Here is an 18,212-nt window from a genome sequence, read left to right on the forward strand (position 1 = left end):
CATTATTTGGTTTTATAAACCTTTTTTATTAATCAATTCTTATCTGTATAGCGACCTTTCATTTTCTTTCTGATTACTTTTGTTGTATATCCGTCTAACAGGGATATTATGTGATAGGTGCAGCTTTTTTATTTTCTGATATATATTCCCTAAAAATTTTTTTTATATAATTTAAGCGCACAGTGGGGGCACTTTGTTGGTTAATATATATATATATATATATATATATATATACACAATATCTAAACACATGTTGTAAGGGCAGATTGTTGGATACCGAGGCCACGATCTGGACTTGTGCCACATGTTTCTTGACCTATTCACATCGGCGTCAGACCTACCATCATAGAGCAGCATAGCTATTGGGACTGATAAAACTTGTTGATAATGCCTTTTACATTATGTACGCATATTACATGTAAAATATATGCATTTGAAAATTTAATGTTCCATGTTTGGTATGTAAATGTTATATTGTTATCATAAAGACAATTTTATTTATATTCATCCATGTTGGCAGCAAATATTTCACTATTTAAATATGTTTTTTGCCACTAATTTTCTACATTAAAAAAAAATATTTCTTAATATTTTTTTTTTACTTTCTCATGAAATAAAATTGTGGTGTGTTTTCTTACTGGGACTGCAGCACTTTCGCAATAGCTTTCCAGGTCTCCGGGATGATGACGCCCAAAGCTTGAGGGGATTTGAGAGACCCAAACTTCAGATCAGCCAGGGACCTTCCTGTATACAGGAACCTCAGGGTAGCCACAAGCCTCTCAGCAGGGTTGGCCCTCCGCAGCTTAGTATCCTGCTTCCGGATATAGGGGGTCACCAGACACAGCAACTCCTGGAAGGTGTCATCATCAATGCGCAGGAAGTTGCGATAATCATCCGGATTGTTCTCCTGAATCACCATCAGCAGGGACATGTGAGAGTGACTATCCCTCTGCAGCAGCCACTCCTTGGTCCAGCATGCTCTCCTCTTTGCTGGGCCCTCTCCTTCATCACCTTAGCCCCAGCATAGGCTAGCAGAACACTACAATGAGAGGGATCTATCACCACAGAATGCAGGATAGAACACAGGATAAAATGTAGTATAGAAGCACTTTGTTTAGCCATGCAAAAAAAAGCAGAGCACAATAGCAATGTACAGCGATTAGCAGGTATACACCAAGCCTCACTAGTCACAGAGCAGAAGTGCACAGACCTAAAATGGCATCTGCTTTCTATACCCCCTAGTTAGGCTTACACATTATTTAAATTTGGCTGAAATCTGTAAGATAATCGTCAGGTGGTTTGGTAAGCTATAAATCCATTGTGCATGATCTAATGATTGGAAATCATTAACAAAGCACAATACACTTTTTAGCACCAAATCGTGTCCTGGAGTCTTGGGGAGCTACTGGGGAGAGTTCAGGGGAAATCATTTATGAAGTCGCATCTTGAGCACATTGTCTAGTGTGTAAGCACCTTAAGTTGATTGCTGGAGAGAAACTTATAACTCCAGTTGCAGATGACACAGTATTTCTTAAATTATTAAAGGACTTTTATCAGCATGAATATATGGCTCCTAATAGGTATTAGAATACATGAACTACTTCAGTAGATACCGGTCCTTTTTATGTATATTTTTATATTTTATATTTTTATTCATTATATTTTGTCACTTAGCTTAGTCATCCAGCTAGCTTGGTGCAACCTTTTGGCTAAACTGGGTGAAAACAATATTGCGAGCTAGTCAAAATTGACTGGAAATGTTTGGTAATTAACGTTATTGAGGTTACTAATACCGTAGGAACAAAGGCCCTCATTCAGAGCCGTACGCTCTGAGCAGAGCGCACGCTCTGAGTAGAGCGCACGCTCTGAATGAGGGCCGTCCTCCATAATTATGGAGCGTCCTCCTGGACGCTCGTATAGCTGTGGGTCACCACCCACAGCTCATACGACCATGCAGGTTGATGGCGACCATCGCCACTGCGAGCCGGAGCCTGCGGTTGAGTTTCTCAACCGCAAGGCCCGGAGTGATTTTGGCTCTATCAGAGCCAATATCACTCCCACTGACAACACTAGTGATGTCAGTGGGCCGGCTTCTGACGGTAGGTGTTCCCTTAGAAACGCCCCGTCAGGGAGGCACGCCCCCGGCATGCCCACCAAAGGGGGCGTGCTGTCAATCAACATTGACAGCACGCCCCCTTTGACCAGACACAACGAGCGAAGGAAAGTCCTTCGCTCGTCGCGTGTCGCGCATGCGCACGACGGAGCTCCCTCCGTCGTGCACATGCTCAGTGCACACCATCGACCCACTTGCGAGCGGACAGCCGCTCGCGAGTGGGTCTGAATCAGGCCCAAAAACAGGCCCAAATTGTGTAATTTTAGCTGTTTTTAACATTTTTTGAATACATACAGTTCCAAAACCATAACACATGAGGGTGGTTTTGGCAAAACCAAAATATGATGGTGAATTAGAACTAAAGCCAAGACATGGGGGTCTGCGAGCATCTCCAGATCAAAGGGCTTTTTGTTGCTTTATCTAATTAAAAAAAAGTTTTCCTCTGAGAAATCTATGATTTCTCTTGTAATCACCAAAGTTCCGTGGGTGGTGTGATCCGCGTGCAGCTGGGGCTTCCCAGGTGTTGGGAAAAGCTGAGTGCTAGAAATGTCCAGTCTTTAGGAAGTATGCAACAAAGGTATAAATTGCAGTTAGCGCTCACCTCTGTGATGGTTACAAAACAATAACTTGATATAAATGTGACCCTAGTCTGAATGTGGCTCACTTTTACTATCACAAACGAGAGCTGTTAGCCGGCTACAGCACCCAGGACTCCACAGCTTCGTGGGAAGTGGGAACCCAGACTCCACCACTGGTATCTTACTTATAAAAACGAAAACTCCTCTGTATAGGAAGAAACGATCTTTTTCAGTATCCACAGTCAGCGCTGCAAGACGTTTAGCAGCCAGGGGATCTCCGTGCTGGACTATGGGTAAGTCTCAGCAGGCGATGCCATGACTGCAGATGCACCTTGTTGCATGCCATCTATAAAGCCATCTGTACATACTATGCATGGGTAATGCATGAGATCTTGTATCATATGGAATAGGACCACATTGCCTAGGACTCCTTATTTTCCCCAGTGTACTGAAGCACAAAAAAACTGGTCTAATCAGAGTGCCAGTGTCAGAATTTCCTGTGGTTTTGTCCCAAACCCTGTGCTTGGGTAATGTGGGTTTTGACTGTTGTGTGAGAAGCTGGGTGGCCTAATGTAGTTTCTTCACATAAGCTAGAATGCTCTTAGCTGGAACCATGGAGCAGGGCTGTAACTAGGGTGGTGTGACATGTGCCATGGCACAGGGCACCGCATGGCAGCGGCAGTGTTTGACAGCACCTGTTAATTTTCTGTTTATAATCATTCTCACTTGTAGCTTCCTCTTCTTTTATCCCAGCATCTCCTGACTCCCTGGACTACTTCCCCTCCATCTGGCCACCTCCCTAAGCACCTTTAGCACATCTTCCATTATTTACACACACATTTCAAAATACTGACATACCCGGGACTCAAATCCATCACCTTGGCATAATCATTGTGTATCATCACTGCAACCATTGGATTCACACTTCATCATCATACGGGACAAATCATATTTGTAATGCCCTTCCCCATGAGGCCATGGCCCTTTTTCAGGTGCGTCTTATGTCCCTCTTGACATAAGACGCACCCGTGCGCCAATGCTCTCTCTGGCCCAGGGCACCAAAAAGTCTAGTTACAGCTCTGCCATGGAGGAGAATGATTAGAGGGTACAATGGAGGAACTAAAACTAGCACCAAGGTGTTGATGAAGACCCAGAGCAGGGTGCGGGGTTTTACACTGCCGGTGGTCTTCGCCAGGGAATCCCACAAGGGAATATGGGCTCAGCTGCACCGTTGGGCCAGTCGTGGCCCCCTGACTGGGTCACCTGAGCTAGATCTAAAAGGGATAACTGAGAAATATCATCTTGAACCAATGACTGAAGGAATATTGGACTTACTGAATACTGATGACTGAAGGATATCAGACTTGCTCCAATGACTGAAGAATATCGGACATGCACTGATAACTGAAGGATATTGGACTTGCACCAATGGCTGAGGAATATCGGACTTGCACCATTGGTTGAAGGACTATTTGACTTGCACAATTGGTTGAAGGACTATTGGACTTGCACCAATGACTGAAGGAATATCAGACTTGCACTAATGACTGAAGGATATCAGACTTGCACCAATGGCTGAGGTATATAGGACTTTTACCATTGGTTGAAGGACTATTGGACTTGCACCAATGACTGAAGGATATCAGACTTGCACCGATGACTGGAAAATATCGAACTTGCATCGATGGCTGGTGAATATCAGACTTGCACCGATGGCTGGAAAATATCAGACCTGCACTGATGGCTGGAGAAAATCTGACGTGCACCGATGGCTGGAGAATATAGGACTTGCTTCGATGACTGTGGCTAAGGAGCCAAGTCAGAGTATAACACTAACGGAATCGCTAACAGGCAAAAAGCAGCAGTCAGGATCAACTGGAACTGTCTGTGAATACAGAAGAGTACAGCTACAAACAGTGCTGGATTAAGATCTTTGGGAGCCCCTTGGCAACAATTGTGTAGGGGCCTATATATATATATATATATATATATATATACAGACACACACAAACATATATATATATATATATATATAGACACACACATATATATATGTAGACACATATATATATATATATATATATATATGTTCCATAGACAAAAAATATTACGGTTTCACATGGGGGAGACAGAGTATGATATTTTTAAAAATAAGGGAGCTGAACATGTATTCTATATTAGATAAATGTATGCAGTGAGAAGGATGTTGGAAGCCAGTGAGACTGTTTGGTGATCAAATGGGAAGATTGTGGGCAGTGAGTGGGATGTGGGAACCACATAACTGCTTAAACCTCAGTTGCAAAGACTGCATGTGTGTATTACAATGAGCGCACAATTCTGTGAATTAGCAGCTCCACCATTTTGTGAGTGACAGCAATTTCATTCTGTGAGAGTGCTGAATCTGCAGTTAACCACAGGGTGTGATGGCATACCATATCTGTATTGCGCAAGGAACATGTCCATTAAGGCGTCAGCCTTAATGATTGGAATTTCATTGCTTTTTGAAGTTTGAGTGGCAGAAAATCAATAGGTTTTTTGAATTTTCAGATCATGTCTAAGCAGCCTTAATGGGACATGTGAAACCGTAAGGTTTATTGTCTATGGAATGTCATAGCTTTTTTAAAATGTATTAACTATCAGGGTTTGGATGAGCAATCTGGGCCACCTGCAGGGGAGAAGGGCAACAAAATGGTACACTAACACAGGTGGAAGAGCAGACTGCACACAGGAGGTTGGTTTGGGAGGTGCAGAGTGCGAGACAGTTGTAGGCATGTGGGGTAGCGGCAGCAGCGGTAGTGCAGAGCAGTGGCAATGGTGCAGTGCAAACGGGGCATCAGTGGGCAACAGAGGGCTCATTGGCAGTGCGTATGCATCTGAGAAAATCAAATCAATAAGTCACAGACGCACGAATGCAGCAGTGAGACCCATCTACGCATCTGTTAAGGGCCCCCCCGTATTTCCCAGAATGAGCACCGGACTCATTCTAGCGGGGGGTTATGCCACAGCCAGGGGAGCCAATTTACCGGGCCCCCCAGCCGCAGCATCACCCCTGACCACTAGTCAGCCCAGGCCAGGGATCCCTGGGGAGTTGGGGACCCCCCAATAAAGGGGTTCCCCTCCTCAGGGCACACCAGGCCCAGGCTGACAGCCCAGGGCTATCCCCAGCACCCCTGGGCGGTGGGTGCTGGGTTGATTATGTCAAGTGTGGTGCATTTAAAAATATAAATATTGGCTTTTGCTGTGGAACTATAGTTCCCAGCAAGCCTCCCCTGCATGCTGGTACTTGGAGAACCACAAGTAACAGCATGCGGGGCATTACGGGCGTGCTGGTAGCTGTAGTTCCACAACAAAAGCAATATTAAAAAAACACACAATACACACCATGGAAAAGTATAATTTTATTAAAACATACATGCACACACACATGCACACACTATCTCACATACTCACCTTGTATCCCTGAAGCCAATCTGTCCTCTTCTCCAGTAGGTATATCCAAAGGTGTACCTGTAATAAAAATTCCATACTCACCTCCTCCTGTGCGTAGATCTGTTCTCTTCATTCCAAAGTAGGCAAATCCTGGGTGTTGGTAAAATAAAAAAACAAATTACCCGGTCCCACGGACATCATTAGTAGTGTCCTCTAAGGACACTACTACCTGAATGACAGCTCTGCTGCCGGAATTTTTTTTTACACACAGGGGTAGGGGGTATAGGGTGCCACACACACAGGAGTAGGGGGTACAGGGTGTCACACACACACACACACACACACATGGGTAGGGGGTACAGGGTGTCACACACACACACACACAGGGGTAGGGGGTACATGGTGTAACACACACAGGGGTAGGGGGTACAGGGTGTCACACACAGGGGTTGGGGGGTACAGGGTGTCACACACACACAGGGGTAGGGTGTACAGGCTGTCACACACACACACAGGGGTAGGGGGTACAAGGTGTCACACACACAGGGGTAGGGGGTACAGGGTGTCACACACACACAGGGGTAGGGGGTACAGGGTGTCTCACACACACACACAGGGGCAGGGGGCACAGGGTGTCACACACACACAGGGGTAGGGGGTACAGGGTGCCACACACACAGGGGTAGGGGGTACAGGGTGTCACACACACACAGGGGTAGGGTGTACAGGCTGTCACACACACACACAGGGGTAGGGGGTACAAGGTGTCACACACACAGGGGTAGGGGGTACAGGGTGTCACACACACAGGGGTAGGGGGTACAGGGTGTCACACATTCACAGGGGTAGGGGGTACAGGGTGTCACATGCAGGGGTAGGGGATACAGGGTGTCACATGCAGGTGTAGGGAATACAAGGTGTCACATGCAGGAGTAGGGAATACAGGGTGTCCCACACACAAACACACACAGGGGTAGGGGGTACAGGGTGTCACACACACAGTGGTAGGGTGTACAGGGTGACACATACAGGGGTAGGAGGTACAGGGTGTCACACACAGGAGTAGGGGGGTATAGGGTGTCACACACAGACACACACACACACACCTAGGGGTATTGGGTACAGGGTGTCACACACACAGTGGTAGGGGGTACTGGGTGTCTCACACAGGGGTAGGGGGTATAAGGTGTTACACACAGGGTTAGGGGCCATAGGGTGTCACACACAGGGGTTGGGGGTACAGGGTGTCTCACACACACACACACACACACACACACACACACACACACACACACACACACACACACACAGGGGTAGGGGGTACAGGGTGTCACACACAGAGATAGGGGCCTACAGGGTGTCACACACACACACACAGGGTAGAGGGTACATAGTGTCACATACACACAGGGGTAGGGGGGTACAGGGTGTCACACACACACAGGGGTAGGGGGCTACAGGGTGTGACACACATGGTAGGGGGCAACTGGGTGTCACACACACACACAGGGGTAGGGGGCTACATGGTGTCACACACACACACTCATACAGGGGTAGGGGGTACAGGGTGTCACACACACAGGGGTAGGGGAGTACAGGATGTCACACACACAGGGGTAGGGGGATACAGGGTGTCACACACAGGGGTAGGGGGGTATACAGTGTCACACACACAGGGTAGGGCGTACAGGGTGTCACACACACACAGAGGTAGAGGGGTACAGGGAATCACACACACACGGGGTCAGGGGGGTACAGGGTATCACACACACACTGGGGCAGGGGGGTACAGGGTGTCACACACACACAGGGGTAGAGGGGTACAGGGTGTCACACACACAGAGGGGTAGGGGGTTACAGGGTGTCACACACACACAGGGGTAAGGGGTACAGGGTGTCACACACACAGGGTTAGGGGAGTACAGTGTGTCACACACACAGGGTTAGGTGGGTACAGGGTGTCACACCCACACAGGGTTAGTGGGGTACAGGGTGTCACACACACACAGTGCTAGGGTGGTACAGGTTGTGATGCACACACAGGGGAAGGGGGTACAGGTCATCCTGGGTAGTCATTGCTCCGTTCTCCGATCCACCTCGAGGTGAGCTGCAGGGTGTTGGTGAGGGAGGCCCGCGGACACAGGCACAGGCCCCCCTGGCTCTCCTAAGCACCAGATCTGCCTCCTCTGTCAGTTTTGGGCCCAGCCCGGTAGAGGCCGAAGGGGAGGCCGGCTGCGGGGGGATCCAGGCTGGACACGGAGCGGCTACGCAGACCCATGGTGCCGCCTGGCCGGTAATGTCCGAAGTGTGAGGCAGGGGGGCACGGCCGAGTCATCAGAAGACACCCCGGGGAACTGTGCCCAGGAGTGGGAGGCTGAGCTCTGCTTCCCCCCATAAGGCAGCTGCTGGGGCGGGAGGGTGCCGGCGCTGCTGGGGGGAGGGTGGCTCATAGCTCCGGCATCACCTACTCTCTCCCCGGATATAAGTTACCCTGTGGGCGGCGCTCTGGGGTCACTCAGCAGGGGGTGCTGGACTCCTGTGGCCCCTGGTGGGGTGCGTTGGGGGCCCTTTTCTCAGCTGTATGGCCCATCTGACCTGGCCCTGTATAGCCCTGGAGTCTCTGCTGTCATCACTGGGCGCCTCCCGGAGTTCTAATCATTCCCGCCCTGACAAGCCACGCCCCAATTCAAATGTCATACTGCAAGCCATGCCCCCATTTTCACCATCATATCTGATGTAAGTGGGTCCATTCCACGAAGGGGAAATAGCTACTACCCAACATGAACAGAGTGTCAGCTCTGGGGACAAGGAGCCTCCATCACCTCTCTGTCTGGGCCCCACACAAAGGGGTGAGTGTATGCCCCATTACCCACACCAGTAGCAGCAGTAGGAACAGGAAAAATCAGCATCAGGGAAGGGACCATCTATTCGCGCTAAAAGGCAGCCATGTTTGCCTTCCCAAAAATCCCCCATAAACTGTAGCAGAAAAGGGTTCCTAACTGAGCATGTCAGAAAAATGTGACAATTGGAGCTTTAGATTACTCCCATGTCCTCATGATTTTACCTTGAAATTTGGCATGCAGCACCCAGTGACAGTTCTACCCGGCAATGCCAAATTTCAGATCCATATCTCTAATAGCTTTTGAGGTGTAGCCCCTTGAACACCCTGCCCTCCCCATCTGGAATTCTCTTTTTTAGATGCAGCCTTAATATAAGGGCACGACTGTGCCCTTATAATATACACATACATATATACATATATATATATATATATATATATATATATATATATATTTATATAGACATTCACACATATATACATATATATTTATATATAGACATACACACATATATACATATATATATTTATATATAGACACACACATACACATATATATATATATATATATATATATATATATACATTATACACACACAAAGACACACACACACAGAGACATAGAAACGGTACACATATACATATATACATTACTTATTTACCACATCAGAGGCAGGGAAAGGCATATTGGCCATCAGCAGCAGAATGGGGCGGAGCCATATATAGAGATGCGGGGCTTAATCGCGGGCCGCGGCTGCCGGCTCCGATTACAGAAATAAAATAAAAAAAACAGTTCATCTTGGGAATTGGGCTGGGCACACTGTGTGGGGGCCCCCTATGTGTGGGGGCCCCAGGATGACCATCTCTGTCACCCTCCCTATGATCCGGCCCTGTCTACAAAGCTCACACGCAGAGCTGTGTGACTTGTGTCACTGACAACCGTAGCCATGTTGACCTGGTAGCTTTATACTCATGAGTAGATCCGGATTGGCTGGGAGTGTGAGCTGATTACCTGCCTGAAGAGGATTGGCCTGGACTTGATCACATGACATTGGGCAAGCAAGATGGCGCCGTCCATGTTGCTGACCTGGTAGGAACAATGCCATGAGGAACGCCAGCACTGCACCCCAAATCCTGTACAGAGCGCACATGTGCAGCGACATTGGGACTTGCGGAGTCCGCCATGGAGACCACTATTCTGTAGTGTGCTTGAGATGCACACCTCCTGGATGCCAGAGCATGCCGACATCTGACAAGCAGCAGGACAGGTAAGAAAGAGGGCCTGGTTTTGGGAACATTACCCGGAATCATGACAGCCAGAAGGGTAACTTAGGTATAATGTACCAATGTACCATACACAAAGAGGCACCTTAAAGAGACCCACTTACTACCATGACAACTGCACTCACCTATCCATAGGGGTTTATTTATCTAGACCGGGACTTACCCTCTGTTAGAATTCTGAAGGTTGTTACACCAGAGGTGCTCTTTGAGGGTGACATAGTACTAATGGTATTATGGATAGAGACACTGTAAAGGAGCCAACTAACTTCCCTAACAACCACTCAGACTACGGTCACATTTATATGAAGTTGTAGTTTTGTCTACTGGAGCATTATGTTTCCATATTAATAAGCAATTTACTATTTACTCCTGTCATCCACCCAACACACCTATACATCTTTAAGTTTACAGCTTTATACTATTCTTCCTATATCTCATCACGCTCACCATCACAGAGGTGAATGCTAAGTGCAATTTATACCTTTGTTTCTACTGTGTTAAGTATGACTTATTTGCTTCTAATAAGCCTACTGAGCTTTGTTATATTTGCTGTCCGGTGGGATGAGAAATCAGAGCAGAATTACTTACTTGCGTGAATAAGGCATTGACATTCAAAGACTTATACAGTATACCGTGTTTCCCCGATAATAAGACCTACCCCGAAAATAAGACCTACCCTTAATTTTGAAACCCGGTCCAAATTAAGCCCTACCCCGAAAATAAGACCTACCTGAACTCATTTTCAGCTGGGAACGCTGCAGAGACCAGCGTTCCCAGTCATGCAGTGCACGGGTGACATCATGACGTTACCCGCGCGCTGAGGATCCTGTGCGGCCACGCCTGCTGGATCATGTTAGATCCCGTCAGTGCGCAGGTGAGAGCGACATCCCGGACGGCGGCGAGTCAGGTAAGTGCACTGCAATAAGGGACACTGCTACAGGGGGGAACCTGCATAAGCGGCACTTCCACAAGGGGGCCTGCAAGGGGGGGGCATGCATAAGCGGCACTTCCACAAGGGGGGGGGCATGCATAAGGGGCACTTCTGCAAGGGGGGGCCTGCATAAGGGGCACTTCTGCAAAGGGGCCTGCAAGGGGGTGGCCTGCATATGGGACACTTCTGCAAGGGGGGGGCCTGCATAAGGGCACTGCTGTCAAAATTAATATAAGACCTACCCCGAAAATAAGCCCTATGGTGTTTTTGTTAACAAAAAAATAAATAAGACAGTGTCTTATTATCGGGGAAACACGGTATGTATATACTGTAATGTAACTAAAAGATCTACACTTCAACTGATATATATTAATAATTGATCTCCGATTTCAGTAATCTCAGGAGTGATGATACAGGCATTTGTCACACACTTACATATATAGAGAACTTTATGGAATAATATTCTATAATACACATACCAATAAATACACAGAGGGACATCCTTTTGTTTTTAGGCACTTTCAGTATATTTATTTCAAACACATTAGGATATGTCTATAGTATCCAACACTCTTTTTTTATATATATTTTGCTGGCTCTCATTAATGAATTACTTTTTATTGACATGAAATAAAAGTTACATTTTAAAGTACAGTGCATTACTACATGTCAATACAATCCCTTTTCTTTTCCTTATTCACATAGAAAGCATCCATGCAGAGTGTTGTTTGGACATGAAAATTTAACAGAGGAAAGTTATGCTCATATTAGATGGATGTACTGTATATGGAGCATAAAACAAAATTAAGCCTGCAATGCACCATAACAATTAAAGTCATTATCAAATGATTAATGGTTCATCTTACCGGTATTTTCACATGTGTCCTCATACACTGTCATGCATATATATATATATATATATATATATATATATATATATATATATATATATTACTACTCCTTTTTTACAGCAGGACTGGTGAGTTACCTGCTTTTTCTTGTGTTTATATGTTTATATGCTGGAGATCTGCATAGGTCACTTGCTGCTACTGGATGCACACAGGCCCGCCGAGAGCCGCGACTGGGAGTGAGCAAAAGGGGGCATGGCCTAGTCATGGGAGGTGTGTCCATGTCCCCTATGAGGGGGAAAAAAGTTTTGCAGTGCTCTGAGTCCCCTCAGCTCGGCGCATAACCATTGGGGGGCGCGATCAGCTTGATCGCTCCCCCACAGGCATAGTAGACTGCCGTGGCTCATTTATAGCTGCCGCGAGCAGTCTCCCAGTGCAGCCCAGCACACAACAGCGTGTGCTGGGCTGCTGTCATGTAAGAGAGGGGGGGCGGTGCTGGACCCGGGTCCCCGTGGGCACCTCCAGCAAGCCTGGGCATGAGTCATTTGTACCCGCTCTCCCCTCTCAGCGCTCTTGGATGCACCCCACTGACAGATATATAATATATAGGCCGTCAACAAATCTGACAGGGTCAGATACTGGGGGTGATGTTTGGTCAAATAAATGTTTCACTGTCTGATGTGCGGCTGTGCTACTATACAAGCATGGCCAGCAGTAGTGGGCAGAGCAGTGTGGGCAATGACTGCCCTGGAACCTCACCAGGCCCCTCCAAACAGCCCAGGCGCAGGTAATTAATAGCTACCCCTCTCTGTGACACATTAAAAACTAGAGATGTGCACTGATTATATAACTTTGTGTTCGCCCTTATGGGTTTTGGTTCTGTGTTTTTTTTACATAAATGGTAAAAACTGCCCAAATCACATAATTTAAAGTAGGCCTGTTTTTGTTCCTACGGTATTAGTAACCTCAATAACATTTATTTCCAGTCATTTCCAGTCACTTTTGACCACCTCACAGCTCACAATATTGTTTTCTTTCAGTTTAGGCCAAATGGTTGCACCGAGCTAGCTGGCTGATTAAGCTAAGTGACAGCAGTAGGCAGCACACACACGTAGCACTTCAACTTCCAACATGGCACATCTAGGAAAGAGTGGCACTGCAGTGGCAGACAGAAAGTTTAATAAACTATAAAAATGTTTGTTGTCTTTGCAAAAATACAATTATCAATGCCCCAAACAGTGCATATTGCAAAGAAAAGAGGGAAAAGTGGGAATTGTCCTTGGGCCCTTCCACCCACCCAAATTGTGCTTGAGCTCTCCCGCCCACCCTTCTGTTGTATATTAAACATCACATGCACAGTTTAACAAACCCATCTTTTTTGCGACAGGGACTGACACTTGTGGCTGAAGTGATTGGGTTGTTTACCAATCGCAGCTGACATTTCTGGCATAATCTCTACGTGCAAACTATCTCTACAGAAGTGAGATGTCGTCACCATTATTGTACTCATCAGTGTGTACATCTTCTTTACACAATATTAATTTGTTCCTGCTGGAATCCACCATTACAGGTGCCTCTTGAGTTTGGTTAAATTGCCAGTAAAGGTCTTCCTCATGGAATTTGTAGTTCACATTGCTGAACTTAATTTTTTCCACATTTTTAGGAAGTAGTTTCCTACTCTGATTGCTGACAAGGTTCCTGGCTGTGCTGAAAACTCTTTTTGAGTACACACTGGAGGGTGGGCAGTTTAAATAAAGCAAAGCCAGTTTATGCAAGGACCTACAAATTGCTGTCTGACATGCCTATTTGGACACCATTATTAAAATAATCCTCAAAAATTCTTTGAATGGTGACAATATCAGAAGGAGTCATGGTAAAGGTGTCACTAATTTTAGGCAATTGCCTCATTTAACCTCTTTCAGTTTCTTGAGCTGCTTTTCCAAAAGGCTATTATGGGAATCACCTTACTCAAGCTAGCAGTGTCTGAACTCACTTTACAGGTGACAACTTAAGTGTTTCAGAACCTTGCACAACATGGAAAGTATTCTCCACTCTCCTGGTGTAAGGTACATTCTCCCTATGTCATGGCTTGTTTTGTAGCTTTAGTTGGCTTTTGCTGTTCCAACATCCACTGAAGAATATAAAGAGTAGAATTCTACCTTGTTACTACTGCTTGCTTCAAATGGTGGCAGGGCAAATTAAACTGCTTTTGCAGGTGGTGCAATCTTGTACATGCAGCTGCTGAATGCCGAAAATATCCTCGGCCCACAGACAGCATCTCCTGCACAGCCCTTTCATTTAAATAAAAAAAATTGCAACACCAAATTGATTGTGTGAGCAAAACTTGGGACGTGTTGAAAATCACCCAGCTGTAATGCTTTCACAATATTTGTGGCATTGACAAAAATCACAAATCCTAGGAGGGTCCAGGTGGGGTAAGCCACTTTGCAAGAGGTTGACACCGGCATGCCTCTTGATGAAGCTGAAGCTGATGATACAGAGAGCAGCCTGCCTCTGAATGAGCTGGCATTTATTAGATGCTGCTGCTGTTGGTTCTGCTGTAGCCTATACACCCACCCAGTGGGCTGTTACAGTCATGTAATCTTTAGTTTGCCCTGTACTGCTTGTCCACATATCTGTTGTTAAGTGGACAGTGGGTACAACAGCATTTTGGAGACCACTAAATATGAGGAATGGTTTTTCTATATGGGATTTGGGTGCTGGAACACAGAACCTCAATTAACTGTCTCAAACCCACTGCATTAATGGTGAATATTGGATGCAGATCTAATACCAGCATACAGTAGCTGTTATGGCATCCTCTGTGCAACTGGGTGACAGCTGTCATACTTGCTTTCTCAATCAAAGGATTGTTTAACAGTCAATTGTTTTTTTAAACTTTTACTAGTAGTAGGCTTCTTGGTCTGCTTCTGGGTTAAAGATCCAGCTAGTAGCAGCAACAGCAGAAGTAGTTCTAGTGCTCAAGGATTCTTCTGAGGAATCCTGGAAAGGGGAGGACTCAGTTAGAATTATCAAATTGGATGCAGCACTACTTCCAATCATAATTGAGGATATTGATGATGATGCTTGTATCTAGCAGAGAGAAGGGAGCTAGCTAACGTTGGACTGCTTGTTGTTACTTTTTAGCAAAAGTTTCTGATTTTGACAAAAACTTTTAATGCATGTGCTGTAAATAACATAACAGGGAGGAGGTTCCTAGATAGTTAAAGTCCTTACCTCTACTTGCTATGGCGTTACAAACACTATAGATGGCAAGACAATTGTTTTCAAGATTTGAGTAAAAATAATTCCACACATAAGAGATTTTTTCATCTCATGCCAAAGCATGACAATGGCTTTCTTCTTATCATGGACAAGAACTACATCCACTGGTGCCTCATTTACACAAACAAGATCCTCATCATCAATATCCTCACTAGCACCTGCATCAGCTACAGAAATATCCCCCATTCTGTTGCACTTCGACTGTAGCATCCTCAATGTCTAGGTCAGCAACTATTTGACTTATACTGCTCGTTTCTACATGGTCAGAGGGTGCTGAAATGGAGTACAGAAAGGTCAGGCTCACACATAGCACTTGAGGACACACTTAAACTCTCCTCAGGGATTTGTGACATTACACAATTTATCCTATGGCATTAGTCCAGTTTTCATGCTTTTGACACCTCTGCTACACTCTGAGTGAGATGGGCTTGCATCAACATGAGAGGCAAAAGATTATGCCTTTCTGACAGCAGTTGCAGAAACACAAATCATAAATACAATCCAAGCCCTGAGCCTTTTCTTGCTACTGCATGTGGTGAATGGCATGTTTGCAATTTTATGTTTTTCTGCAATTAACTTTCCCTTTACTAGAGGTGTTTTTTTCTTTACCACTGTAAAATATTTTTATAAGCTGATCATCAACTTTAGTAGATGACATTGAAGAGCTAGTGCTTAGTTACTGCTCCTGCTGTTCTGTTGATTGATAGTTGTGTTCCATATTAACAAAAAACAACATGCCCACCGACTGCAACACACTGTGCACATACTGTAGTATTAGCAGTGGTACTTGACATACTGACCATTACTGACTGTCTCACAGACAGAGTATCATGGCCAGAATTTTTATTTTAGCACACAAAATACAAAACATATATTTTTTCCAAGAAAAAATTGTGCCCACCGACTGTGACACACTGCGTGGTAGCCCTTGACCTACTGACTGCTACTGACTGTTATATCAGACACAGTATCACAGCCTGAAGTTATTTAAATAAAAAAACTTTTTTAAGCCACACACAACAATATTAATCATTATATTAAATGAATTTCCTGCACTATAAAAAAAACATTGACTTGCTTACTACCTATCCACAAAACAAATATTACCTAGGGGACTGTGGACCTGATTCAGACCCACTTGCAAGCAGCCGCTCTCTTGTACGCGGCCGAGAGTCTACGACCATGCATGTGCACGCTTCGTTGTGCACATGATGTGCAAACGACTCCTTGCAGTCACATATTTCTTCGCTTGTACAGGCTGCGAGCAGGAAGTGACTCCCGATAGTTGATTGACAGGAAATGACATTTGTTGGTGTTGATGGGGGGTGGTCTAAAAATGCAGACATGCCACAGTGTTCGCACAGCATTTTAGGGGCGTACATAAATTACCTGCTGCGAGGGAGATCAAAGAACGGAAGTAGTAATACGTCACTCTGCGAGCATGTTTCAGGTTGGAATGATCGTCCAGCTTATGGTACGGTATGGGCTCCCACAAGTCTGATAGTATTTTCGATACTACCTAATGTGTAACTGATGTAACAAGTGAAGTTGCTATTTCGAAGTCCACAATGCAAACACCTAATAATTGTCAAGTTGTTGGTAATAACAGGGATAATTGGCTGCCCTATTGCTCAGGTGTGTTTGCAGGAGCGAATTAGCTTAATTAACCAATTTATTTTTGCTGGATTTCCAAACATGTTTTTTTTTAATACATAAACTAGTTTTTGGTTAATTGTTTAGCCAAATGTTTATTGTAAGCAATTACCTTTTAGCTGGGATTATTAACCCTGCATATTTTTTACGTATAATAATAATGTATACAATGAAATGTAGACAAACACGTATATATATTTTTTTATTATTTATAAATTTAATTTTCGCTTTTTGCCCATTTACATTCAAGGGGCCTTAAATTAAAAAAAACATTCAAAGAAAATGCAATCAAATTAAAATAAAAGAAACTAAAAATGCACAAGGAAGCAGATGGAGGTTTGGGTTGCAAGAAATATGGGGACTGCACAGGAATGGATGAAGTACGAGATAGCCAGTGCTATTTTCTGCATTTTTTACACCTCGGCTGAAGATGAGTCGACTGGCGTATAACACACTGACTGGCCTGGCCAGAACTGGATGGTATTGGCTCTGGCCTAGGCATAGGGCTCGCCACAGGTTGGGGGTTGGCTAATGGGCTGCCAGAGGTGGTGGTCCTCGATGGATTTGCAGGATGGGAGGCTCGCTCCTACATGGCAAGTCAGTTTGCCTGCTCCTGGGCATCAGCCAACCGATTATGGGCCACAGCAGATGACTCCAGTGCCTCCGCCACCCTCAGCAAAGTGGCATCCATCCTCACCAGAGTGGCCTCCATTCTTAGCAGAACAATTGTATCCTGCTGAGTGATGTCGACCAAGTCGGTGAGTAGGGCCACGGGCTGTGGGGGTGGGGCCCCAGGAGTGGGCTCCACAGAGTCCCCAGATGTATTAATTGGTTCATCCCCTGCTGAGCCTCCAAAGCCTCCATCCCCTTTGCTGGGCCAAGAGCTCACCTCAGGAGCAGGCTCTTCCTCCAAAGCAAATAACAAATAATCATATTGTGTATGGCAAGGTTTTTTTTTTGGGGGGGGCTTAAAATTAAACAATTACCTTCTCCACCATGTGGAGCTGCAAAGTCAGGCATGTCTGTGTCCATACTGGACACGCCATACACCTCCTCTTCCTGCACACACCCCTGAGCCATCTCTTCCAAAGATGTTAAATTGAGCAACTCAGGGGTGGAACCACCACCTGTCCCCATGGAATGGCGAGCCCTATTTGCGAGCTTCTTCTTCAGCCGGTACTTGAAGTCGCTCCATCTGTCATGGTTTCTTTATTTTGTTTTTTCACTTAAAAGGCAAATGTTGTTTTTAAAA

This window comes from Taudactylus pleione, unplaced genomic scaffold (assembly GCF_031769625.1).
Source record: "Taudactylus pleione unplaced genomic scaffold, aTauple2 ptg000151l, whole genome shotgun sequence".
Lineage (NCBI taxonomy): Eukaryota > Metazoa > Chordata > Amphibia > Anura > Myobatrachidae > Taudactylus > Taudactylus pleione.